The 27,942-nt window shown below is 47.6% G+C and overlaps 1 long non-coding RNA gene across 1 annotated transcript; it reads left to right on the forward strand.

Annotated features, from left to right (window-relative positions):
* The first annotated feature begins 13,043 nt into the window (after positions 1–13,043).
* On the forward strand, positions 13,044–27,669 carry LOC119972951. The gene is made up of 3 exons (XR_005462190.1): positions 13,044–13,195; positions 25,948–26,034; positions 27,478–27,669. It is a non-coding gene; the product is annotated as an uncharacterized LOC119972951 (long non-coding RNA).
* Positions 27,670–27,942: the final 273 nt, after the last annotated feature.

Below are 27,942 nucleotides of genomic sequence, written 5' to 3' on the forward strand. Positions count from 1 at the left end.
CCCCAGTGGATTTGAGGGGGAAGGGGAAAAAGAAAGAGGATTTCAGCAGTAGGGCAAGACATTGGAGTGTATGATTCTCTTGGTGGTGGCCTCTAAAGGGTTCACTGTCAGGTAGGTCCCACCCACCAGAGCGAAGTGGACCACCCGTTTGGCCTTCAGAAAAAAGCTGCTTTGCGATACATTTTTGAGGTGGCAACAATAACCGAGTGGCCGAAGGCATCTGCCATTGCCCAGATGATGGGCCCCAGGCCTTAGCCTCTGCATTTGTTGTGATAAACAGTCCCAGCCTCTTACTCCTCCCTCTGTTACATATGTTGATAATGCAGGCAGCTTCAAACCCAGTCCCAGGGTATTGTCTCTCTCTCTCTGTTTCGCTCCCTGCGGTATTCTCCTCAACGGTCGGAATTCCCCAGGTCAAAAGAAAAAGGAGTTGTATTCCTCCTTACCAGTGGTGTTGTCGGTAAAGACAGTTCACTGCCTTCTCCTGCCCAGACATCACGGTCCCTTCCTCAGGAAAAGACAGTCCAGTCAGAGCAGAGAGTAGTTACTCCCTATGGCAACAGACTTAACACACTTATTCTTGAGAGACAAACTTTCAAAACTGTTAATAATAGGAGTATCCTACACCACCCCCCAACCCCCCCCCCCCCCCCCCATATGTTGGTACAGAGGAGAGGATTCCCTGTTTCTCCAACATAAAGTTAGTGTTTGTACCGTTTAGCCTTGTACAAATGTAATGGTTACTGTTTTTAATAAAAATATGATCAGCACGACACACTTATTCCTGAGAGACAAACTTGCAAAACTAGTACAATTGATTTCACCCTTCTTTCCTCTCTTTCCACACCACCCCCCTTCCCTCCCCCTCCTTCTGTTGGTACAGCGACGAGGGTATCTGGTCTCTCGTGTGCAGCACGGTAGCACAGTGGGTAGGACTGTTGCTTCACAGCTCCAGGGTCCCAGGTTTGATTCCCATTTGGGTCACTGTCTGTGTGGAGGAAGCACGTTCTCCCTGTGTCTGTGCGGTTTGCTCCCACTAGTCCCAAAGACGTGCTTGTTAGGTGATTCGGATATTCTGAATCCTCCCTCTGTCTACCTGAACAGGAGCCCAAATGAGTAGACTAGGGGCTTTCCACAGTAACTTAATTGCAGTGTAAATGTAAGCCTACTTGTGACAATAAAGGTTCTTAAAAAAAAATTAAAGTTCAGTGCTTGTACCGTTTTTTTATGTTCAACTGTGTTGTTAATCGTTTTAATAACAAAATATCATACCCCCCTCCCAGTCGTTGGTACCCAGTTTCTCCAATGCAGAATTAGTGCTTGCACCATGTGGCCTTGTACAAATGTAATGGTTACTGTTTTTTTGATAAATGATGTGTTAGGCAGGTTGGTTTGACGTTGACTGCAACTGGATGCAGTGAAGCTAGAAACAAACGTCTGACACAGGAGATGATCCAACACGGTTTTATTTAACTAGTGGACTGTTGTACATGTTCGGCTGTGGGTTGACACTCTACTAATCCAACTGATGACCTCTTACTGGCTTGACCAGACATATTAGCTACAGCATGGTAATAGTGCTCACTAACTTGTGCACTCTGACTGTCTCAGTAGCTGGGTCCTGAGAGAGGGAGACTTTTAATGTCCTGTCGGCTTTATAGTGGTGGTGTCCTGTCTGGTGATTGGTTGTTCTGGGTTGTGTGTTCATTGGTCATCCTGTGTGTCAATCACTGCCTGTTTACATTTCATTATATACATGAGTGGATATTATGACAAGAAAAATATGAGTACCATTGATTTTTAATAGAGCTCAACCTCTTGGTCCTCAGAGTGTTGGGTTCCACCCAAGTTCAGCAGATAATAGGGAAGGCAAATGGAATGTTGAATAAAAATTGGGAAGTTTTGCTAAAATTAGACAAGGCACGAGTTAGATCACACTTGGAATATGGTGAATAGTTTTGGTCTTCTTGGGCAGAATTCTCCGACCCCCCGGGGGGGCGGAGAATCGCCCGGCGCCGGCGTCAATCCCGTCCCCGCCGTGTCCCGAATTCTCCGCCCCCCGAGATTCGGCGCGAACTTACGCCGGCCGGCAATGTCCTTTCGGCCCCGGCTGGTGTGGCGCCAAAGGCCGTTCACGCCAGCCGGCGGAATGGGATCCACTCCGGTGTGGGCCTAGTAGTTCACGCCACTCCGACTCGCCGGGAACCCCCGCCCCACCGGGTAGGGGAGAATCCCGGCCCTTATCTGAGGAAAGATGTACTGGCATTCGAGGCACTCTTGAGAACGTTCACTAGGTTGATCCCGAGTATGGAGGAATTTACTTATGAGGACAGTTCAGTAGGTTGGGACTGTATTCATTGAGAGGCAACCTTATTGAAATATATAAGATTCTCAGCAGGTTTAACAGGGTAGATGGTGAGAGGTTGTTTCCCCTTGTGAGAAAGTCTTGGATCAGAAGGCATAATCTCAGTGTACTGGATATCCCATTTAACAGAGATGAGGAGGAATTTCTTTTCTCAGGGGATAGTGAGTTTGTGGAATTCTTTACTGTAGAGAGCTGTAGAGGCAGGATCATTAAGTATGTTGAAGGCTGAGATAAACAGATTTTTAATCAGTTAAAATTCAAGGGTTATGGGAACAAAGTGGGAATTTGTTGAGGATTATGTCCGATCGGCCATGATCTGACAAAATGGTGGAGCAGACTCGATGGGCTGCATCGTTTACTTCTGCTCCGATGTCTTATGGTCTTATCATCCAGGGAATAGATAGAAAATCCTGTGAGGCCATGAACCTCCCCAGCAAATTCCCAATATGTACTCCTGATGCTCAAAACCTTCAAAAGTGGTTCATAAAATCTATGCTTAATTGTTGAAAAGGGAGGCCCATCCCAGAATCCTGAGTTTTTTTCTTAATTGTTCTTCCAAAAAGAGTCTCCAGTAAGATTCCAAAACCTTCCACAAATCAATAACCTAGCTGTTCCTCAAAAACAATGTAGTTATTCCTCTTTATGTCCCTTCCAACTGTGAAGAATCACTGTAAGTATTTTGGAAATTGAGATACCCTCGAATACGACATGGGGGAGAAGATTGGTAATTCAAAGGCTTTAATCATCAGAGAACCGGACAGCTGCCGAGAAGTGTGCTCACAGCTTGCTGCCCAGTGAGCATCATCTTATATACCGTTTCCTGGGGGCGGAGTCCCCCAGGGTTCCAAGCCCGGTCTTAAAGGGCCAATGTATTAAAGGCAAGGTACAGTAACAGCAGTTACCAATACCATTCATCGCATTCACCCCCTGTTTAAAAAAAAACACATAGTCCATCGGGGGTGAAGTGGAGTTATAAGTTCAGTCTTTTGGGTGGCCTGACCGTCCGTGCTGACCTTCTCCGCTCCGGTGGTGGTGCCGTGGATATCGTCAGTTTTGATGCTGGTACATCTGGGAGCACGGTTGACTGAGCCTTTGCCCGCTTTGGAGCGGGGGGGGGAGGGGGGGTATCCGGGGTGACTAGGGTGATCGATGCCGGCACCGGCTGGGGGGGCAGAGGGCGCTATTGGGGGGCGCTGTCGGGGTCGGCAGTTGGAGCGGGGAGGGGAGCGTCGGTAGGAGGGGGAGGTCAGTGGGGAAGGCGGCGGGGTCGGTGGGAGAGCCAGCGGGTGCCAGGTCTCGCAGGGAGACGGTATCCTGTCTGCCGTGGGGGTGCGCGACATAGGCATATTGAGGGTTTGTGTGTAGCAATTGGACCCTCTCGACTATTGGATCTGTTTTATGGCTCCTCACGTGTCTCCGGAGTAGGACTGGTCCCGGAGTCGTCAGCCAATGTGGAAGCAAGACCCCAGAGGTGGACTTCCTGGGGAAGACAAACAAACGATTGTGAGGGGTCTCGTTCGTGGCCGTACAGAGGAGCGACCTAATGGAATGTAGGGCATCGGGTAGGACCTCCTGCCAGCGGGCGATTGGGAGACTCCTTGACCGTAGGGCAAGAAGGACAGCCTTCCAAACTGTCGCATTCTCCCTCTCCACCTGCCCGTTTCCCCGTGGGTTATAGTTCATCGTTCTGCTCGAGGCGATGCCCTTGCTGAGCAGATATTGACGCAGCTCATCACTCATGAACGATGTACCCTGGTCGCTGTGGATATATGCGGGGAAACCAAACAGTGTGAAGATGCTGTGCAGTGCCTTGATCACGGAGGCCGAGGTCATATTGGGGTAGGGGACAGCAAAAGGGAAGCGGGAGAATCATATATAATGGTGAGGAAATAGATGTTGCAGTTGGTGGACGGGAGGATCCCTTTGAAGTCCACACTTAGTCGCTCAAAGGGCCCAGAGGCCTTTATCAGGCGAGCCCTGTCTGGTCAATAGAAGTGCGGTTTGCACTCCGCACGGATCTGGCATGCCTTAGTCATGGTCTTAACTTCCTCTGTGGAGTAAGGTAGGTTGCGGGACTTGATGAAATGGGCAAGCCGGGTGATCCCCAGGTGCAGAGGTCATCGTGATGGCTCTCAGGCGGTCTTTTTGCGCATTGGCGCATGTGCCGTGGGACAGGGCATCCGGGGGCTCCTTGAGCTTCCCCTGGCGATATTTAATATCGTACGTATAGGTGGATAGCTCTATCCTCCACCTCAGAATTTTGTCATTCTTTATTTTGCCCCGTTGTGCGTTATCGAACATAAAGGCAAACGACCGTTGGTCGGTGACAAGGGTGAACCTCCTACCAGCTAGGTAGTGCCTCCAGTGCCGTACGGCCTCCAATATGGCTTGTGCCTCCTTCTCGACTGCAGAGTGCCGAATTTCCGAGGTGGTGAGGGTTCGGGAGAAGTACGCTACTGGTCTGCCCGCCTGGTTGAGGGTAGCAGCCAGGGCGACGTCTGATGCGTCGCTTTCTACCTGAAAGGGAATGGCTTTGTCCACCACATGCATGGCGGCCTTGATGATGTCGGCCTTGATACGGCTGAAAGCCGACTGGGCAACAGCCGTCAGGGGAAAAACCATGGTCTTAATGAGTGGTCGGGCTTTGTCCGCATATCTGGGGACCCACTGGGCGTAATAGGAGAAAATCCCCAAGCACCGTTTGAGTGCCTTGAGGCTACGGGGGAGGGGGAGCTCCTTAAGGGGACGCATGCGGTCGGGATCTGGGCCTAGGACCCCATTTTCCACGACGTAGCCGAGGATAGCTAGCCGGGTTGTGTGGAACACGCATTTCTCTTTGTTATATGAGAGGTTGAGGGCCCGGGCAGTCTGGAGGAACTTCCTTAGGTTTGCGTCGTGGTCCTGCTGGTCATGGCCGCAGATGGTCACGTTGTCCAAGTATGGGAAGGTAGCCTGTAAGCCGGGCTGGTCCACCATTTGATCCATCGCCCTCTGGAAAACAGAGACTCCGTTTGTGACACCAAAAGGGACCCTGAGAAAGTGAAACAGCCGACCGGCTGCTTCGAAAGTCGTGTAGGGGCGGTCCTCTGGGCGGATAGGGAGTTGATGATTGGCCGCTTTTAGGTCGACCGTGGAGAATACCCGATACTGGGTGATTTGAGTCACCATTTCCGCTATGCGGGGAAGTGGGTACGCATCGAGTTGCGTAAAGCGGTTTATGGTCTGGCTATATTCCACTACCATTCGTTGCTTTTCCCCGGAGCGGACTGCCAATACTTGAGCCCTCCAAGGGCTGTTGCTGGCCTCTATGACCTCCTCTTTTAGTAGCCGCTGAACCTCTGACTTGATAAAAGTCATGTCTTGGGCATTGCACCGCCGACTCCTGGTGGCGACGGGCTTACAGTCGGGAGTGAGGTTCGCGAAGAGGGGTGGCGCAACTTTAAGTGTCACCAGGCTGCATACTGAGTGGGGGCAGGGGTCCTCCAAACTTCAGTGTCAGGCTCCGGTGGCTGCACTGAAAGTCCAGACCGAGCAGCAGGGGGGCGCAGAGGTGAGGGAGGATGTAGAGTTTTAAACGGGTGTATTCAGCGCCTTGAATTGCGAGACCCGCGACACAATACCTCGTGATTTGTACCAAATGGGACCCTGAAGCGAGGACGATAGTTTGTGAGGCGGGGTGGGTGCGCAGAGAGCAGCGCGTTATATGTCTGGATGAATAAAGCTCTCAATGCTCCCGGAGTCGAATAGGCAGGGAGTGTCATGGCCGTTGATTTGTACCCGTATCATTGAGTTCCGCAGGTGCTTTGGCCGCAATTGATCGAGCGTGATCGATCAGAGTCCTCAGTGGTCAGAGTCCTCGATTGAGTCGGACTCACAAAATGGCCGCCTGGAGTCACAAAATGGTCGCCGCTGTCGGTCACACGTGTCGGGATTCGAAGATGACCGCCGCCAAGATGGCAGCCCCATGACTCGCACGAGGACGATGACGCGTCAGAAATAGGCGTGTCCGGCCGCCATGCGGCCACGTTGTGGGGGCTGTGAGGCTGGGAGCTTGATTTCTGGGCCTGGTGAGGCTTTTGTTTGCGGCCTTTGGGCCCAGCCAGGCAGACTTTAGCGAAGTGCCCCGTCTTCCCGCAGGCGTTGCAGATCGCGGAGCGGGCCAGGCAACGCTGACTTGGGTACTGGCCTTGCCCACAGAAATAGCATGGAGAACCCCCGGAGTGAGCAGATCGCAGCGCGGCGCAGGCCTGTAGCGCGGCCGAGTCTGGAGGGGATCGAGAGGAGTTCGCAAGGTCCGTGGAGTATGTACGGAGGTTACGGTGGGCCGTTTCTAGAGAAGAGACAAGCGTTACTGTGCCTTGGCGATCCTTTGCCCCGTCTTCTAGGATCCGCAGCCTGATGCACGAGGACCTGATACCGGAAACGAAGGCATCGCGAATATGCAAGTTCATGTGGGCTTCTGGCGTCACTGCTTTATGATTGCAGTTCCTCGCGAGTGCAGTGAGTCTCTCCACGTATTCGTCTAGAGTTTCCCCGGAGCGCTGGCTGCAGGTCGAGAGCAAATGTCTGGCGTGTACCTCGTTAATCGGCTTTACGAAGCGTTTCTTTAGTATATCGACTGCAGTTTCGTAGGTCGTAGCGTCCTCGATCGTGGAGGAGAGTCGGTGGCCCACCCGGGCATGTAATAATCTCAGCTTGCGAGCGCCGTCGACTTCAATCTCCGAGGAGTCAAGATAGTCCTCAAAGCACCTGAGCCAATATTTAAACATTTCTGGGCCTTCCGGCGACCGAGCATCTAGGTTGAGTTTCTCCGGATTTAGAGCGCTGTCCATCTTGATGTGTCTGATGTTTAAATTTAGATACCCTCAATTACGACACGGGAGAGAAGATTGGTAATTCAGAGGCTTTAATCATCAGAGAACCGGACAGCTTCCGAGAAGTGTGCTCACAGCCTGCTGCCCAGTGAGCATCATCTTATATACCGTTTCCTGGGGGCGGAACCAGAGGCGGAGTCCCCCAGTGTTCCAAGCCCGGTCTTAAAGGGCCAATGTATTAAAGGCAAGGTACAGTTACAGCAGTTACCAATACCATTCATCACAGAAATCAAGGAGTCATTAGACTGCTGCTAAATATAAATCTGTTATAATTTGCCACTGATAGTGCAAAATAGCCAATCTACTTTTTCACTAAAATGATTGCATAAAGGTAAAATAGTATTCGATCATTTATCATATTAATTGAAATTTAGTCCTTTGCTATATTATGCAGAAACAGAATGAAAATCACTGAATCTAGGGGGCGATTCTCTGAGCCTCTCCCCAGGCCAGAGAATCGCCGCAAACGCGCCATGACGCCCCGACGCCGGCGCGCGATTCTCCGAGGTGCGGAGAATTGGCAGCATTTGTGCCGGTGCATTTGGCACGGCATTGGTCGCGGGCCGCTGGATTCGGCGGGGCCGCCGATTCCTGCCGGCGCTGTTCACCCCTGGTCGTGCCGGAACTCTGCAGGAACAGTCGGGGAGCGGCCTGTGGAGGGGGGAGAGGGGCTCCTTCACCGGGGGGGGGGGGCCTCCGATGGGGTCTGGCCCGCAATCGGGGGCCCACCGATTGGCGAGCCGGCCTCTGCCCCCCCCCAGGCCTACTTTCTGACGTGGCCAGCCACTGAACACCGACTCCATGTTGAGTCGGGGCGAGCACACTAAAGAAGTCCCCCGCGCATGCACAGATTGGCGCTGCCCAACTGAGCATGCGCGGGTTAGCGCAGCATCCATTTGGCGCCGCGAAAGGAGGCTAGAGTGGCGTGAACCACTCCAGCACAGTGTTGGCTCCCTGTGGGGGCCAGAATCGGTCGTACCCGGCCCAGTTCGCGACGGCGCGAACACTTGAGCTCCACATTGGAGAATCACCCCTCTAGTCTCTGTTTTATTATCTAAATGGTAAATGGAGTAAATTGTAGACATTGGAAGGTTATAGAATTCCTCTAGTAGTAAATATTTTTCTTGTCAAGCATTTTGAATTAATTTATCGCCTGATTTCCAAAACACTTTGCCCTCTATAGTGATTGACAAACATCTAATTGAGGTCAATAAAATCACCATCTGATTAGGTAAGTAATTTTTATTGGCTTTTACATTGCAATGGTAAGACAGGTGATGAATCTTTTTAACATTCTTATTTCCGAGAGCAATTTTTTAAATCATAAAAATGACACACAGTATATTTAAGAATGACATCCAAGAGGTTCGAAAGCAGATAGTGTAATAATTTTAAATAGTATTCTCAAAACGCAAGAATTGAATATCTAAGTCATTAATGATTTTAAATGTGAAATACAGACATAAGAACTAGTTGTAAGGTCACCTTGAATAAAATACTTTGGGTAAAACTGTGAACTTTATTGGGAAATTAAATTGGGCAACAGAAATTCAGTCACCCAATACACACTGAGAGAAATCGAACAAGTGCAGAACAGATGACTGATTGTTATCGTCCATTTTACTCCACGACTGGCATCGAAAGTTATGTCCTCTGTATTTGAAATTAGCAGTGGCAATGATTCGTGTGCAGGGGATTACTAGCCTAAGAGGCAAACCAAAAATTATAATTTTGGGGAGGGGGGAAAAACATGCTGCGCATTCTGGGCCTTGAAAAATGCTTTTCTTTTAACACCATAGAGATGATACACTAACTGCCTGCTACTTGTTTTGCAGCTGCGAAATAGGCAGCCTGTGGTTGAGATCTGTAGAGTTGGAGTAGTGGGGGGGAAGAGGTGGGGGGGGGGGGGTAGGTGGGGAGTGGGGAGTGGGAACGGGGTGGTGGTAGATGCTTGACACCCGAGGTTCATTGACTGCAATTTCCAGCCAGGCCTATGAAAGGTTGAGCAACAGGCTCATCTGTTTCTGGTGGAATGCAATGAAAATGTTGTGGTCTTAATTCAGTTGACTTTTTCAGGTACACACGGGCGCATAGTGCACACCCACTATTCAGCCAGTATACCAGGCTTTGTCTGTCATGATGGATGGTCTTTACAAGGGGTTGCCGTTCAGAAATTAAAATATGTTTTCAGTCCAGCCCACTGCTGGTTCATGTGTGCCTCACATTGCGCTCACTTTTCCTTCCTCCAGATCCGTGGTTCCCAACTTGTTGTGGTCCACGACAGTATGGCTGTGAAAAAAAAATAAAATGGTGTGTACCTCATACGTATTATAATCGATGTTACGTTATTATTTTCAATGTAATTTGCTTCACAAACATCCTTGTGAATTATAATCTGCAATGTATGTGTGAGTGTGCATCTTAAACTATGAGAAATAGTTGTATTTTTAATACCCGTTGATATATAAGTTTGATTCCTGTCAGCCATAGGCAATGTGAAAAATAATGTTTAAAACGGCTTGCATACGTTCTAGTCCACAAAAGCTTTTGATGACGATCTATGGTCTGCATAAAATAAAAAGGTTGGGAACCACTGCTCTAGACTCTACTTCTGGGCTAGCCTGCCAAGGGAATGATTGATTTCTTGCCTTCTCACAACTGTAGCAGGGTATCTCACCTGTACCTCACCAGCAGCAATTAATGGGACCCGGACCTGAAAATGATGCTGGCCGCCCGGCATTGCCTTTTGGAGGTGTTGACGTGGTCCTTCTGCCAACCTCACAGTGGTACAGTGATCAGCACTGCTGTCTCACAGCGCCAGGGACCCAGGTTCAATTCTGGCTTGGGTGACCGTGTGGAGTTTGCATATGCTCCTCGTGTCTGCATGGGTTTCCATGGGTGGTCTGGTTTCCTCCCACAGTTCAAAGATGTGCAGGTTTGGTGCATTGGCCATGTTAAATTGCCTGTTACTGTCCAAAGCTATTCAGGTTAGATGGGGTTACAGGGACAGGTCTGGGGAATGGGCCTAAGCAGATTGCTCTTTCAGAGGGTCAGTGCAAATGTGATGGGTCGAATAGCCTTCTTCTGCACTGTAGGGATTCTATGGTTCTCATGATCTAAGTTTGCTGCCATGTTTTCCCTACTGTTATGGCACCAGCAGAGAAAGATTATGAACAAACACTAAACCTAGGTGAATGCCTGTGTGTATACAGGAAGAGCAAGTTAAGCATTGGTTCTGAAACTATTTATCATAAATTTGAATTATTTGATAGAACAAATATAAAATGCTTGAAGGAGCAAGTCCTGATTGTTTATCAGAAGAATTCCTGTCATTTATCGATATCATTGTGAGCTGATGATTGGCCTTAAGATTTCTCATGAAATAGAGGTGATTGACTTACAAGTTAAAAGGGAGTTGATGTCTTGAAATGGTTCATTCAGAGCAAGTACATTAGAGAACACAGCTGCATAGCAGAGTCAGGACAGCCATAAAACTCAACTATAACATTGGAAGTGCTCGGTTTGATTTGGATTCTATTTAAGCAGTTGACTTTTATTGTGACTTCCTCACCCTCCATAAAGATTATGTTATTTATTTTCTTGTTTATTACTTTTCACATCATTACTTCAAGCTTTTCAATCCCTGGAAAAACATATGCTTAAATCAGTCTTTGTCTAATCCTTGTACTATCACCAAAACTCAGTAATGATAATGCGTTCTCCTTGACATCTACTCTTGCATTTGAGTTTTTAACAGATTCTCGGGTCCTTTTTGAATGGCAACTGGTAAATATGACTAGAAGTACTTGAATCTTCTCATCTTCATTATCCTATTGTCTTACTTTGCACTGTAGCAAATGTGAGGAGTAGAGAGTCAGTTGTGGTCACCTCAGAGAGCGGATTCTTGAGCAACAGGAGGGCACAGAGCGGAAAGAGGATCAAGAAGGAAATAGAGGCCTTACACACAATGTAGAATCTATCATTAACGTTAGAGCTACCTGGAGGTGACCAGAATGCGGCACCGCAGGAGACTGTGACTTTCCAGGCAGATGGCCATAGGCATCTATGCCCCTGTCACCAAAGGCTTTGCAGTTTACATCACTGGTTGCAAAACCCTGTCAGTCAATGGCCATCAAAGTCATAGAATCATAGAATCTCTACAGTGCAGGAGGCCGTTCAGCACATTGAATCTGCACTGCCCCTTGAAAGTGCACCCTTACCCTATACCCATAACCCTGTAACCCCACCTAATCTTTGGACACAAAGGGACAATTTTAGCATGGCCAATCCATCAAGCTTGTACACCTTTGGACTGTAGGAGGAAACCAGAACACTTGGAGGAAACCCCCGCAGACACGGGGAGAATGCACAAACTCCACACAGTCACCAAAGGTCGGAATTGAACTCGGGTCCCTGGTGCTGTGAGGCAGCAGTGTTACCCACTGTGCCATCATGCCAGCCCTGTCACAGTTACCGTGACCTTGAACTGCTTGCTCCGGTCTCCTCTTCCACTCCCTCCCAGAACCGTGATAGGGATCCCCTTGTTCTCACTTTGCACACCACATTCAAAGGATCATCCTCTGCCATTTCTGCCTCCTCCACCATGATGCCACCACTTCCCCTGGCCGCCCTGTCAGCATTCCAAAACTGTGATCTCCATGACATCCTCATCCTCTCTTCAATCACCATCAATACCTTGTCCCCTTCCCATGATGTGACACCTGCCCTTTTACCTTCTTTCTCCTCACCATTCAAGGCCCCAAACATTCCTTCCAGTGGAAGCAGCAATTTACTTGTGCTTCTTTCAACTCAGTTTACTGAATTCATTGCTCACAATGTTGTTTCCTCTACACAGGGGAAATCAAACACAGTTTTGCTGACTGCTTTGCAGAACACTTCCATTCAATTCACAAGCATGACTCTGACCTTCCAGTTGTTTGCCAGTTTAATTCACCACTTTGCTCTCACGTTCACATTTCTGCCCTCAGCTTGCTGCATTGTTCTGATGAAGTTCAACACAATCTCGAGGAACAGCACCTCAACCTTCCAATTAGGCACTTTACAGCCTTCTGGATTCAACTATTAAGTTCAACAATTTCAGACCATGAACTTTATCCTACATTTTGACTCTGTTTTTTTGCCAGCCTTAATCAGGATTTGCTCCTGAACAAACTGTTCATTTTTCACACTCAGTCTGGACAAATGCTTTGTTTCTTTATTACACTCATTACCACTCCCTTCACCTTATGTTCCAGGATATCTTTGTCATTTATTCTCTCCTGTACACTCCTCTATCCCAGCTATTCCATTTCGGTCTTCTTCTCCTCTCTCCCGTCAATGACATTAAAGCTACTACACTTCAAAGCTCATACTACTGAGACAGAAGTGATGTCTGTGCCTCTCATGTCTGAAGAAATATTAGCAGCATTTCGCCCCATCGAGGCTGCTTCACCATTCTGATAGGATACTGTTGTAAAACCTTTGTCTGTTCTGAGTTTTCTTTTCAATTCTTTTCAATTCCTGTCCTGGCTGCTTTTAATCTACAATCTTCTTGCCAGCTGCTACAAATCTGAAACACCCCTGGTTTAATGGACGTGCCCAGAACTTCCTTTTTTAGGTTCTGTGGCAGAACCCATGATGTCAGTTTGATAGACTTGGCAAGCAGTCAATCGGTGACTCTGAAATTCAGAACTATCTCCTGTTGTTGCTTGCAATTGGTGGAGCCATTCAGAATCTGCCAGAAAAAAGGTGGGTGATCTGGAGAGCTCCATTTTGTCCTCAGTTCTAAAAAGAGGTTCAGCTGAAGGCACTCTCTTTCGGCTCTCTCTGTGCCAGGTGCTTTTTAAAAGCTTCTAGTCAAATCTGTGAAGGTATTCCTCGTTAAAAAGGTGGACAGCAGTCAGAACTGTGAAAGGAAACTTCTGGAGTGGACAATTGCAAGCAGTTTCTCAAACAGGTCTGTGATTCTTTAACCCTCTCTCTGAATGGCTGGGAAGAACCAGGGCTGAATTCTCTGATTTTAGGGCTACGTCCGGAGGAAGCGTCTGGTCTTACGACCAAAAGGTACAACATGGCGCAGCTGCACGTGGAACCGGCCTGCCAGATCGTGCCCCCCGTAACCCGTCTCGCCACCCCCTCGCCACCCCCTTTCCACCCCCCACCAGTTCCCCCAGCCCCCGCTAAAGCCCCCCATGCCAGCTCCCTCCGACCATGCCGATGTTTTACACAGTTCGCAGCCACCATGCGAGGTCCCTGAAAACTGAGAGGACATGCGACCGAAGCCTTTGGGAAGTCAGCCCATCGGGGGCGGAGCATCGGGGGAGGGCCTCAGATGACGTCCTGAAGCCATCCTAATGGCGTGTGGCATGCTCAACGATGACGCCATTTTTGAGGGGGCAGAATATACGAGAAATGGCGCCACCCCCGATTTTGGCGTAAAAACGGATTCTCCAGCCAATCCCTAAAAGCGATTTCAGCATTGGCAAATGGAGAATCCAGCCCCCAATCTGCGAACATTCTTTATAATACAGCTGAAGGTTCTGTACAGAGATCAGGCAAATGGAAGACACTGTAAAATTCTCTGGTTTAAACTTCCAGTAATATATCAGGGAGATGAGGGCTCCAACCAGTGGTCGGAAGTCAAAATTGTATTGGCCTGAATCTTCTATGTGAGCTCCATCTGGTGGTCGGAAGTCAGAATTGCAGTGACTTGAATCTCGTGTGTAAGCTCCATCCGGTGGTCAGAGGTCAGAATTGCACTGCCTGAATCTCTTATGTAAACCAATTCCCCAGAGGGTCACATTTGGAGAAAACCAGTGTCTACAGAGGCCAAAACTGTCGCAGTGAAGATTCATCTGAAACCTTTTTCTCCCATTCCCGTTATTCTCACCCAATTACTTTCTCCTCACCGTGTGTTGTTTTATGTATGTCTGGGTGGAGGAAGCTCTGTGTGTGCCAGGATGTAACCATTGTATGCACTCTCCGAGTATTGTGCAGACATGCATGATGTACTGCTGGTGATTGCACTGGAACTGTACGTTCAGGAAGTGGAGCCCCTTTCTGTTAATGAAGGGCAGCCCCTGGTGAACTGGTGCTCTGAAGGTGACATGTGTGCCACCAATAAACCCCTGGGCCTGGGGCATGGCAGTAATGACAGCTCATAATAATAATCTTTCTAATTGTTACAAGTAGGCTTACATTAACACTGGAATGAAGTCACTGTGAAAAGCCCTCGTCGCCACATTCCGGCGCCTGTTCGGGTATACGGAGGGAGAATTCAGAATGACCAAATGACCGAACAGCACATCTTTCGGGACTTGTGGGAGGAAACTGGAGCACCCGGAGGAAACCCACGCAGACACTGCGAGAACGTGCAGACTCAGCACAGATAGTGACCCAAGCCGGGAATCAAACCTGGGACATCCTTCGAGCAGCCCTGGGACCTGGCTGAGGTTGAAGTGGATTTAGGTGAATGCTGGGGCTAATTGGGCATCTGTGACATCTCAGATGCATTTGTGCGCAAATGTTGACGAACTCCCTCACATGTCCCTGTTCAAGCCCTGGAGTGAACCAGAGGCAAAGACCTTGAGGGCAGCCATCAACGTGATGGTCTCCAGTAACGGGTGTTCTTTTCCTCGACCTCAGGGTGCCAGATCTGATGCCATCTGGAGCAGGCGGCGTATGGTCTCCTTGTGAGGCAGAGTCGAGAGCGGCACACATAGTCTGGTAGCCTCTCAAAGGGCGGGTGCGGCGATAGAAATGTGGTCTGATGTAGTGCCACCTTCATACCTCCTCCTTGTTCAGCTGGATGGCCAGCGCTTTAGCCTCATCAGCTGGCCCCTGCTGTTCTGGGGCAGGCTCCTGTTGTGCAGGCCTTCCCTGGGCTTGTCCTGATGGTTTTGCCACTGTGCATCCATGACATCAGCAGCGGCCAGTAGATAGTAAACATGGCAGACTGAGTTCCAAATTCCATTTCTGATGGGGGGTCATTGAGAGATGTGTGCCTTTGCTGGGAGCCTGGGTTTAAAACTGAGATTATGAAGGGAGCTGTTCAGGTTTTCTATGCGGGTCCGGGATCCATATACGTATACCGTGTGATACCAATGGGTTGCAGTTGACCTGCAAGGCCTGGAGAAATCGCGTAATCCTTGGGAATGAGTTGGCTGACAGTCTCACTAGTGAGGCTGTTACTCTGAGAGGGGTTGTGTGCTTGTAAGTAACACCCAAGAGGTGAGATGCTAGACTTTTACAGCAGCAATGGGAGGTTCAGCGATGGAACCCGAATCCCGAGGGGGACACCCCAAGTCCACATATTTGCCACCAAGTTGGTTCCCACTAGTCCCAGAGATCCAGCCGTTCACCCCCTCGCAAAGCAGAAAACAATAAATAAGTTACTTAGCTACTTGCTTCCCCTCAAGGACCAGGGCACCAGGACCCCATTTATACAAACACCAAATCACGCCCCTGTGACTCTCAGCTGGGAGGGGTGAAACATAAAATGGTGGGTGGGGTGGGTAGTGGAGATTAGGGCTTCCAGCGCATTAATTACAATCAAATCAATGCAAAGAAGCTTTTTACATATTCTCGCTGGCACGGGGCGGGAATCCTGCGATGGTCAGTGGGACGGGACTGAAGACTGGGGACGGGTCCGCTGCCCAGTGTCGATCCCGTTTTTGGGCCGACGCGGGATTCCTGATCTTAGCAGCGGGGAATGGGAAGTCCTGGCCAGAGAGTAATGTATCTATTAAGACTTGTAATAGAATGCTAGACACCATACTGGCTCAATTGTTGCAATTTTGAATTATCACTCAGGACAGGAAGGTTCCTGGTGGTGTTTGTATGATTGACAGTGTATTTTAGTAATTGCGAAGGCTGAACAGAAGCAATACTTCACCTGGCTAATATGTAATTCTTGATACATATGACAGACCGGCATTGTTTTTAAGCAGGGACCGGCTTCATATGTGGGTCCAGACCCTGATGATGCCTGAAATTCATGCACATAGGCAACCTTCCTTGAGACAACCTCTAGGACCCCATTCAATTTTGACAGGAAGCAGGAGAGCCAATTGGACCGATTAAGTTGTGGGTGGTCAGCAGCCCCTCTGAGAAAAGTGGGCACTGCCAATTCAGATGGGAGACCTTGAAGGTGAAATTTCCAAAGGAGATTGATATTAACTTGGAAGCGTTAACTTTGGTTTCCCTTTCCACAGATGCTGCCAGACCTGCTGCGTTTTTCCAGCACATTCTGGTAAGGGCCTCCCTCTGCAAAGAGCATTCGAAGGCAGGATCGTGTCTCATAGACATCACGATGAGCAACTCTGCGAAATTCCCCTCCCTCCTGCTTCCAAATCTGTTGCTGCATGGCAGATGAGATTCTACCTGTTCCATTCATGCTCCTTTATTTCATTTGGGATTTGTCCCCAATTTTTTTTTGAAGTATAGACTTCTACAGAACTGTTCCATCTGTTCCTTTCGGAGGAACGTGCCTATTAATTGCAAGACAGCTGAAAGAGTTAATAAGCACAGTGTAGAATGAAAATGAACCTCTCCAAATTTGATAGATCTTAAAATAGGCTACATATTGTGAACATTTTCAGATAAGAAACAATTTTCTTTTCCAAAATAGAGCACATGGAGAGAACACGATCATTTATGGCAAGTGTTCAAGGTTCGGAAGCTAAAAGCAGACCAAAGCAATTGCATGTTACAGATGGAGCTGCTGGTGACTCACATAAAAAACATCTCATTCCCTTGATTTGAACTTTTTTGGATCTAGCGGACACACCAATGGGCAGATGTCAACATGTTCCAGAGCAACAAGCAAGTCAGATTCCAGCTAGACTGGGACGATTGTCAGTGTTCTCACCAAAAACGAGGGCCAGATCGTCCTCAGAGGGGAGAGTAAAGGCCACAATGATGGGGTCAGTGGTGATGGGGGATGTTTATGGGTGACAGGGAGGGGGACGGGTGAGAGGATGGTGGAGTAGGTTTGGTAAGTAACACACACCATCTCTGCAGCAAAGAAGCCCGCCCTCAAATATCCAACAGCAATACATTGAGGTGGGAGTGGGGTCCTCTCAAGTAATTGGAGTTCAAGGTCAGCACAACTGGCCAACCAAAGGGTCACCTTAGTAATAACGGGGAGCTAGGGCAACACGGTGGCACAGTGGTTAGCACTGCTGCCTCACGGCGCCAAGGTCCCAGGTTCGATTCGGGCTCTGGGTCACTGTCCGTGTGGAGTTTGCACATTCTCCCCATGGGTTTTACCCCACACCCAAAGATGTGTAGGGTAGGTGGATTGGCCAAGCGAAATTGGATGGAACGGTAGCACCAGTGGTTAGCACTGTTGCTTCACAGCGCTAAGGTCCCAGGTTCGATTCCCAGTTTGGGTCACTGTCTGTGCGGGGTCTGCATGTTCTCCCTGTGTCTGCGTGGTTTTCCTCCGGCTGCTCCAGTTTCATCCCACAAGTTCCAAAATATCTGCTGTTAGGTAATTTGCACATTATGAATTCTCCCTCTGTGTACCCGAACAGGCGCCAGAATGTAGCCACTAGGGAATTTGCACAGTAGCTTCATTGCAGTATTAATATAAGCTTACTTGTGACAATAAAGGTTATTATTAAATTGTAAAAATTGACTTGGGTACACTAAATTTAAAGATAAGTAATAAAAAAAACAGGGAAACTCAGAGGTATAATCACTGGCACTCCTCATTGCATGGTGAAGCCCACATAGCAGCAGGCCAGAGGCAGAAGGTGCTCATAACAACAGGATCCCAGCATGGTGTTGAGCTCATTCTGAGCCATTTGCCATTGGCTCTAGTTAGGATTAGAGGTGACGGGAGAAACAGAAAAGGGTGCTTACAAGGGGAATGTGAGTCAATGGCCGCTAAATTGCAACTGCAAATCTCCATCTTCCCGGGTGAATGGACTTGCCTGAGAAGGACTCATGGTTATTCTTCCCATTTTAACAAGGCAAAGGTCTCTCTATTGAATCTCAAGGCCAGTGAAGGCAAGTGGAATAGCCTGAGAGAAGGTTTCTCTCACTTGGTTCTCTTCAGCCTTGTCAGAGCAATATCTCCATGCGCAGGTATGTATGAATGGGAGGAACATCCATCCTTGGTTTCCCAAGATGTTCTTCACCAGGAAGGGCCAGAATGCAATTGATTTTAGGCGTAAGCCGGGGCCAAGAGAGACTGAACACATGGCAGTGTCTCTTTTTATCCTTCGGGGGTTTTGCGCTCTTTTGGGCAGTCCTTAGCTTTGGACCCAATAATTCGGCAGGCTTCGATTACTGCCTTCGATTTTAGCCAATAATGGGCCGGGTGCCTTAATGGCTGGGCGTGTCCTGAGCGGTCATTGACCTTGGCTGTTTGGGCTTCCTGGGTGAAGGGAGTGGCGCCGATGAGTCTGTATCTGTATCTGATACCTGAGTACAAGTCTTTTGTTCTGAGGAAATGGGCCATTAGAATGTAAATTGGCTGGGGGTTTTCGATTGTGTCTGGTTATCTAGTGGCAAATATACACTTAAGTTCTGAGTTCGTCTGGATCCTGCATTGGCCATATTTCCCGTGATTCTTTGCAAGTGGCCATATTTCCCTTTGTAAGTGGCCATGTTTCCCTTTGTAAGTGGCCATCCCAGGTGGTTACATTGTCTCAGAAGATAGTGCCAGGTGTCCTCGAGAAGCCTAAGGCCTGAAGGACACTGGAGTGCTAAATTGTCTCCTGCTGTGGAGTAGGTGTGCCCTCCTCGGCCTGACCAATTGGAGGTGATGGGGTCACAGGTATAGGGTGTTTGGAATGGCAGGGCTCCCCTGGAAAGTCCTAGGTAGACTGTCCCAGGGTATCTAGCTGACGGTTTTCCTGCCTTTGACTTCCTTATGGACCCTCCGTGGTTCCTTGAGAGGAAAGACACCTCGAAGGTTGAGGTTCCTTGTTCCCCTATTGCTCAGCTAGTGCAGAAACATACACATGGCTGGAATGATGGAATGTAGATCCAAGTGCAAATATGACAGAACCTGCTGAACCTGGGTCACCAAGGCATCTGGCACGCTTCCCATGGAGACTTCGATGCACTCGCATACCAAAACCACCAAATCAAAGAGCACAGAAAAGGACTGCACTATCTCTCATGACATTTGTTGAGGGTCTCTGATACCACCGCTTAATGTTTCCCTGTGTCTCTTTGTATCTCCAGCAGAAACCCATAGAATCCATAGAATTCCTACAGTGCAGAAAGAGGTCATTCGGCTCATTGAGTCTGTAGTGACCCTCTGAAAGAGCACCCGACATAGGCCTAGTCCCCACCCTATCCACACCATCCAACCTTTGGACACTAAGGGGAAATTTTAACATGGGCAATCCACCTAACCTGCACACCTTTGGATGTGGGAGTTAAGGGGCACACCCAGAGGAAATCCACCCTGACAGTTACCAAAGGCTGGAATACAACCCAGGTCCCCGGTGCTATGATGCAGCAGTGCTAACCACAGTGCAGTTCCTATGGCCAATTGCAGAGGCTCGTTATCTGACCCGGACCTTTCATGGGCCTGTTCTGCAGCAGCCCACTGTGTGCCAGAGATCTCGACTGTCACTGCCTCCACCAGCTAAGGACATGTCCCTATGAAGTGACCATTAGTGACTGACCTCAAGCCTACACCAGATCTATGACCCACTAATATGTATGCCTCGGTGCTGGTGGAGGGTGCAGGTGAATACTGTGACAGCTCTACAGGTGAAAACACCTCCTCCTCTGACATTGGCTGGGGGCCGGGGCTTTCTTCTGAGGAGGAGGCTGGCCTTCCTCTCGACCCGGTTAGCACCTGGAATGGAGAAAAGAGAGAATGAGTGACAGCCTGTCCTCTTTTGGACCACATGGGTGCTGACCACAATATCAACCTCTTCCCAGGCCGCTGTGGTCATATAGGAAGGCCTCTTGCTCCGATCCCTCAGGAAGAGGACCTGTGCTTTTTGAGTCCTTGGGTTTGCCAAAGGGTGTTGCCACATCTTCACTTTGGGATGGGGGAAGGGAGATGGCAGAGGAATGCATAACCTGTCCACACAAAGTTTGCAACAGGTATAGGGCAGATGGTGAGACTGCCTCTGGGTCAGTAGCATAACAGGGAGTAAGAGCAGAGGCTGCGAGCGGGACGAGCTCAGTACCAAGCTCTCCATTAGATCAGAGCCAGACTCCTCCATTCCTCTTTACAGTGACAGGGAGATGTCTGACAAACCAGTTAATACACCCAGCATTTAAGTGTGCATGCCAGTTCAGCACTCTCCTGTATTGTAGTCCATCAGTGTACCCCTCAGATTTCTCTACAGGAGTACCTATCTGCCACCTTGCCCTCCGGTGAGCTGATAAGCGCTTTAAACTTCACCCATGGCCTGCAGCCCAGTCATACACTGTGACTCACCATGTGATGATTCAAACTCCACACTATCCACTTTAGCCAAGCAGTGTCGGTTTCTGAACTGGTGGCTGCAAGCATCAAAATAAATGATTGGGCTTGTTCATCAGTGATGTGTTTTTGCTCCTTTTCCTCCTCCAGACACTCTTTTGACTGGTTTGATGATACTTTTAGATATTTGAAAGCAGGAACTCAGAATTGGAAGGCCGATGCAGGGCTGGCCAGGTGATTTGGGAGGAAAGTATGAAGTGGAATTTTACCATTTTTTGGCGAGGCATCCAGGTGGGAAACATGGAGGGTAGCATGCTGGTGGCATAGGTGGGTTTACCCGCCGTATTTTTAAACTGATGAACAAAAAATGTAAGGGGTGGGTCCCACAACATAATGTTGGTGGAGCAGGCTCTAATTGAGGCTTTTCAAAGATCAGGGAGCCCTGCTATAAAAGCATAATACACCTCCCTGCTCACGCAAGACCCCCACCACAGAACTTCCCCCACATCCAATGGTGTAAATGGCACCCAGTTGATGTCTTGCAGGCGCAGCCATTGACTCCTGGGTGCCAGGTGAATATGACGTCCTGGTAATTAAGTGAGCCTCATGGTTCATTGAAATCTCATTATCTGGATCATGCCCAGCAAGAGCGTGATGCAAATTGCACAAGGCATAGTGAATCAGGTGACTTGCGATCGGCCAGGCACCTGATGTGAACCACAATTTGGGCTCTTGTGGGGTTTACTCATTGCACCTGGCTCCATGCCTAGTGCAACATGATGGCTGAATCGCGCCCATGGACATTAGGAGTAAAAATGGATATGAATGATCTACATAAAATCCATGAACATAGGGAAAGGAGTTTTCAATTATACAATGTGGAAGAGGACATGTATTTGTACCAGAGGACTTTAATAAAGGTGAAATGGAGTCAGGTGAGTAACATTAAGAAGACGTTTATTTATAACACATACTATGTCCATAGGGGCCCAGTCAGACTTTACCAGGTCCCCGCTCTGTCGGTCGGTCCCTTTCTGGCCAACCTTATATGCACCTGGCAATAACCCCGGAGTTAGCGGGGGAGCTCATACTCCTCGAGTCACACAGGGAAACAATCAATCCAGCCTCCTGTGTTCTGTGCCGGTTATTACAAGGACAACTGTCATGAAAGCATAAAAGAAAAACCAGTGTAAAAGACTGAGGGAAATCAGGTACAATTGTTGTGTGTACATTATGACCAAACTTTTTCGCTCTTTTATCTGCATCAATCAATGTGTGTGCCCAAAATTATCTTGACTCTTCAAAGTCAAAGGATGTATAAACTTGAATCCAGAACTTGAGGTGCAGCAGGGAAGTATTTTTTTCTTTCTGGTATCATATTGAGATTCTTTATTGAGCGATTTTAAAAATATATATCTTCCCTGACAGCTGCGCTGTTCCTTTCTGTAATTTTAATTACATTTTTAAGTCATCAGTATAAGTGATATTAAAAATTGAAAAGATTCCACATTGCATGAACTTAAGCATGCTGTTTGTAATGCCCATGAATGATGGATCGATGGATACTTTCTTTTTCAAACTTAAAGAAGGAATGTACTGGATGAGCTTGATGTTTTTCACATGTCTTGATCATTTACACTGATTGGTAATGAGGTATGTAGTAAATATTGGGAGAAATAGAAATCAGCAGAATGGTCATTGCATTAATGGACATTTCAGATTTTGCCTCCACAGGAAATTCCTATCCACAACAAAGCCCTCTGGGATGGGGTCAGATGCCATGGATTTTGGGAGCATGGTGGGGAAGGAGGTTTGGGGATCAGAGCCCTCATGGGAGGCTGGAGACTGCTGTATGAATGAATGAATGTCAGGGGTCTGGAGAAATATGGCCTCTGGGGAGGTTTATGGCTTGAGGGGAAGGTTGGAGGCATTAGGGATGATCGGAGACATGGACAGGAGGTTGGAGGCTTTGGGGTGGGGGTGGTAAGGTGGCAAAAACGTGAGGGAGAACAAAAGGTAGCAGCAGCTGCCCAATAGTGGCAGTGGAGATGGGGAAGGTGTTGGTGGGGGAGTGATCTAGTGGGTAGATGATGTCATAATATCCACTCATGTATATCATGAGATGCAGGCAGGCAGTGATTGACACACAGGATAACCAATGAACACACACGACACAGAACAACCAATCACCAGACAGGACACCACCACTATAAAACCCACAGGGCATTAAGGCTCTCCCTCTCTCACAGGACACAGCCAAGGAGATAGACACAGTGCACAGGCCAATGAACATCATCACCATGTGATAGAGAGCTAGTCTGGTCAAGCCAGTAGGAGGTTATCAGTTAGATTGAGTGTCAACCCACAGCAGATTATATACAGCAATCAACAGGTTCAATAAAACAGTGTTGGACCATCTCCTGTGTCGGAAGCCTGATTAGAGTCTCACTGCATCCAGTTGCAGTTGATGTTAGACCAACACAGATAACACATCAAATGGCAAGATACTTACTTACCTTTTGGATCCAACAATCCTTATTGAGGTCTCGCTACCAAATTTCACTCTTTGTTGTTAGCTACACACTCAAATTAAAATCAGAAATGGTGTAGAGGCTTCCATTATGAATGCTAATGAGGGTCACTAATCCATTATAATATTTGAAGTGCCAATCTGAATATTTGGAGTGGGTTGGTTTCCAGCTCTGCTCCTTTTATGCCCCTGTTCGAATTGGAAGCGGGCGAATTGGTTGTGGACTGGGATCAGGGTTCAGATTCTTAACACTTTAACCTCCCACCAAAGCCTTGTGCATATTTTGGGGTTAACTTCCCCCCCCCCCCAGTCTTGCCATTTATGAATGCAGATCAGCCATTTTGAACAATTCATTTCTGCTGCCTACCTAACCTTGGAATAATCTGATGTTATTAAATGATTGGTTCAGAAGGGTGTGTCTGGACTTTCTTTCATAATGTACAGCAGAATCATACCATTTTTTTTTCAAAGTGTCAGGCTCAAACTGAAAACTGGCGTGTAGCTCTCCAGCTGTCCAGAGCAGTTTTTCTCTCTGGGTAGCGAGGGCAGGAATTCCCTGCCCTACCACGACATGTTCTGCAGCAATGGAGGGTGCGTCACCAGTGGCCAGTGTCGGAATCCTCTTGTCCCGCCACTGTCAACAGAGTTTCCTGTTGAACTCACCCCACACTGCCAAGAAACCTGCGACATGGGGGGTGCCGTTGGCAGGACCATAATATCCCACCAGCGTGAACAGCCAGAATAATGCTGCCCAAAGTTTCTCTGAGTAAAATAAATTAGTGGGTGGGTTTTACGCCATCAATATGGCAGGTCGGGTTCTGATAGAGCTGGCACCCGGCTTCACAGAGATCGGGTGACATGTTTAAAAGGCACCCCAGTCAGTCAGCACCGCTATCACCGGGTGATAGATATAGGACAGATATCAGAGGCAGTTTCTTTACTCAGAGAGTAGTAGGGGTGTGGAACGCCCTGCCTGCAACAGTAGTAGACTCGCCAACTTTAAGGGCATTTAAGTGGTCACTGGATAGACATATGGATGAAAATGGAATAGTGTAGGTCAGATAGGCTTCAGATGGTTTCACAGGTCGGCGCAACATCGAGGGCCGAAGGGCCCGTACTGCGCTGTAGTGTTCTATGTTCTAGTCCTGGAGGACAAGTCCCCTCCTACACCACCATGGAGGTATCAAGGTCTCTCGCTTCCTCCCTGAACAATCATCGGGGGCTCCACCACCCCTCACCACCGCAGAAGTTTCATTGGCATTCCCCCTCACCTCCCTCACACCCAGTGTCTGCAAGACCCCTCTCACTGCCCACTCTCCCCATGTCTGCAAGACTCTCCCTCACTTTCTACTCCTCCAGTCCCTGCAAGTTCCCTTCTGACTGCCCGCTTTCCCCCACAACCTCACATAGCTGGAAACTCTCCCATGGGGCTCCCACAAGGACCTGCCCCGAGAACTGCCCCCAACACTACCTCTTGGTTCAGGTTGGCATACCTCTTGGTTCAGGTTGGCACTGCCAGATTGCCACAGTGTCAGCCTGGCAGTGTTAACCTGTCTCAGGGGGCTGTGCCTGGGGGTATTGTGTCACTTTCCCCCTCGGGGTTATACTTACCTTCACATCCCTGGAGTGATCCCCTCGACTGAATTTCGTTTTTCAAAACCTGTTGTGACCTTGACCGAAGTGAAGTCACATCGGCGGGGTGTGAATATTCAGTGTGGGGGAGAAATCGTGTTGCGGGAGAAATTGTGTTGACTGAAATCAATCAAAATTAGGTTCTTGCTTTTTATGGGCATGAACCTCGTGTTGTCATTGGTAAGGGGCTGGGGAAATCGGGAATTGCAATCTCTCCAGAGAGAATCGCATTTCCCGATTCTCTCTGGATTTTCTGCCCAGGGCGCCGTTCTCTCTGATGGAGAACACAAGCTAAAAATCGCCGCCGTAATATTTGACATGGAATTAAAAGCAGACATGGGCTGGTTCATAATTGACTTCTTTAGACTTGTCATTCGATAAGAGGGAGAAATTTAAAGCTAATGATGACTGAATATCAACGTAGGACACTTGTTAATGTTCTCTCATTTCATTCCTTCTTTTGAATTACACACTGATCATTTAAATCAGAAATTATATAGAGATTTTGATGGCCTCCACTTTGCATTTATCAGCCAGTGTCTTAAAGCTGGCTTTATTATCTTATTATTCAACTGACCTGATCACAAAATTAAGGAAGCTTGCTGAGCTGATGCTTCCTGAATATGAAACAGAATCTGCAATGAATATCAATCAAATTGTCACTTAGAAGCTGAGCATGACCATATCAGTAATTTAATCATTATATTTCACACAGTTTTCAGGTCACCCTTGAACATTTTTTCCTCTCTCTGATGATTCATAACATTGACCTTTTGTTCTTTGATCAGGTGTCCTCCTTGAAAAATTACAGGCACTTTGTTGCGCTTCACTTTAATTTGTTTTTAATGGTAACTGTTTGTAAACGAACTGAATCTGACTGAATTTGAGAACAGCAATATGGAACAGAGCTTGCATTTTATAAGGTAACATCTGAAGCAGCGTAATCCATTATTTACCGAGTCAGGCAACTTCCAATGTCGAAAAGCTTTTCAATTACAAACTCCAGCACCTTGTGTTTCAAATGACAGGCAGCTTTGCATCAGCTGATGGATGTGATATATATCTGGATGTGCACATGGTATTGAACACATGTTGTCACTGGGCAAATACCTGGAGGTCTGATCACATCAGTTATGTTTTTCAGGGTGCAATGAGTGTTAGATCAGAGGCAGATGGACCTGGAATCTGGTGCCATTGATCCGTGTGCCTGAGCCATTTTCAAGAAATTGAGGTAATTGAACAGCACGGACTCTTACTTTCAAGTTAATGGGCAGGCCCCAAACTGTGGCTGAAGCATGGACAGTAAGGCTGCCTCCAGGTGAGAAACAGGGGCGGGAGGCAGTGTTTCATCCAGCTCGGGATCCCCTTCAACATCCATTCATCGCAGCTAAAACCACTTTGAAACGAACGTGCTTACCGTATAATACAGGCACGGCTTCAACCTGATTCCTTTTCATTTCTTGAAACAGTTAACCCATAAAACCTGAATCTACCTAATAGTGACGGTAAAAGATGCGGCCACTGGTCACTGAGTGAAGGACGATGATAGATAGTGGTGGTCCCCAGCGGTCAGTGTTAGAACCATTGTTTTTCTGATATATATAAATGACTTGACTATTTGGAACACAGACTAAAATTTCAAAATTTACTGATGGTACTGATGCACGATCAATTGCACAAAGACTTGAGTTGGATACAACTGAGGCTTTATTGCTCTAAGATGTGTGGCCTCCCACAGCAGCTGGCGAAATGGCTGCAGCATGGAGGACACACATATTTATACTCAGGGACTACCAACGTACCTGTAGTACAGGTCCTACCATACATCCTCTAATAGAGGTGCAACAGTGGTTTACCACAGGTACCAATCCTGGAGGAGTGGGAAACAGTGAGGATGTTACAAATCAACTGCAACAGGATATTGACAGGCAAACAGAATGGGCAAACAAGAGGCAGATGGAATTTAATACAGAGAACTGAGGCGATGCATTCTGGCAGAAGGGAAAAGAAGAGACAACATAAATTTAATGGCACAGTTCTAAAGAGCGTGCATGGGATAGAGGGGCCTGGGGGTGTGCCTGCACAGATCTCTGAACGGTTAGCAAAGCATATGGCATCTTGGGCTTAATAAATAGAAGTGCTGAGGATAAAAGCAGAGAAGTTATTGCTGAACCTCAATAAAGCTCTGGGTTAGGTTGCAACTAAATTATCGGATGCAGTTTTAGGAGTTTTGTGAGGGTCCTTGAAAAGGTGCAAAGATTTTATTGTAATGGTTCCAAGAATGAGGCATTTTAGCTCCCAGATTAGGTTGGAAATCTGGGATTGTTCCTCTTGAAGCAAAGGAAATTGAGGTTATATTTAATAGAGCTGTACAAGATTCTGGTAAGGGAGACAAGAAAGGCTGTTCGCATTAGCTAATAGTACAAGGACTAGAGGACATAAATGTAAGGTTTGGGGAAAGGTGTGCACATTGTCACTTCATATCAGGAGATGTTTTCTGGCCAAGTTTGTAAATATAGAGTGCAAATATTTACATGATTAACAACATAATACTAGCAATAAAACAGTTAAGTAATCTAAAGAAGCTTTTAATTTTATTTATAGCTGAGAAATGTGTTTGAATATTAGATAATTGACTGAAATCATTTGCATGGCATTAATTTTTCTCTTCAAGGTGGATTTAGCTTCTCTGACTGGGAATCGAATCTGAGCCTCATTCTTCCATGGCACCATAATCTTATCCACCACATTGTCACTTCGAATAGGCGTCGGAGCGTGACGACTAGGGGCTTTTCACAGTAACTTCATTGCGGTGTTAATGTAAGCATACTTGTGACAATAATAAAGGTTATTATTATTATTATTATTATTGCAGTAGTTGTGAGGAGGAACTATTTTCCATAGTGAATGTTTTGGAACTTGCTATCCACGAGGCTAGTGGAAGCAGAGATAATCAATGATTTCTGAAGGAAATCAATTGGCACTTTGAGCTAAGGGGGATGGCAGGGAAATCTGACTGGTTTGTTTTATTGACAAATAGCATTGGACCCAATGGGCTGAGTGGCCTCTTTCTGTGCAGTAAGTGACTCCATGAATCTATATTAGTGATTTATTATGGATGTAACTTGAAAAATCTATG

This window comes from Scyliorhinus canicula, chromosome 10 (assembly GCF_902713615.1).
Source record: "Scyliorhinus canicula chromosome 10, sScyCan1.1, whole genome shotgun sequence".
NCBI lineage: Eukaryota > Metazoa > Chordata > Chondrichthyes > Carcharhiniformes > Scyliorhinidae > Scyliorhinus > Scyliorhinus canicula.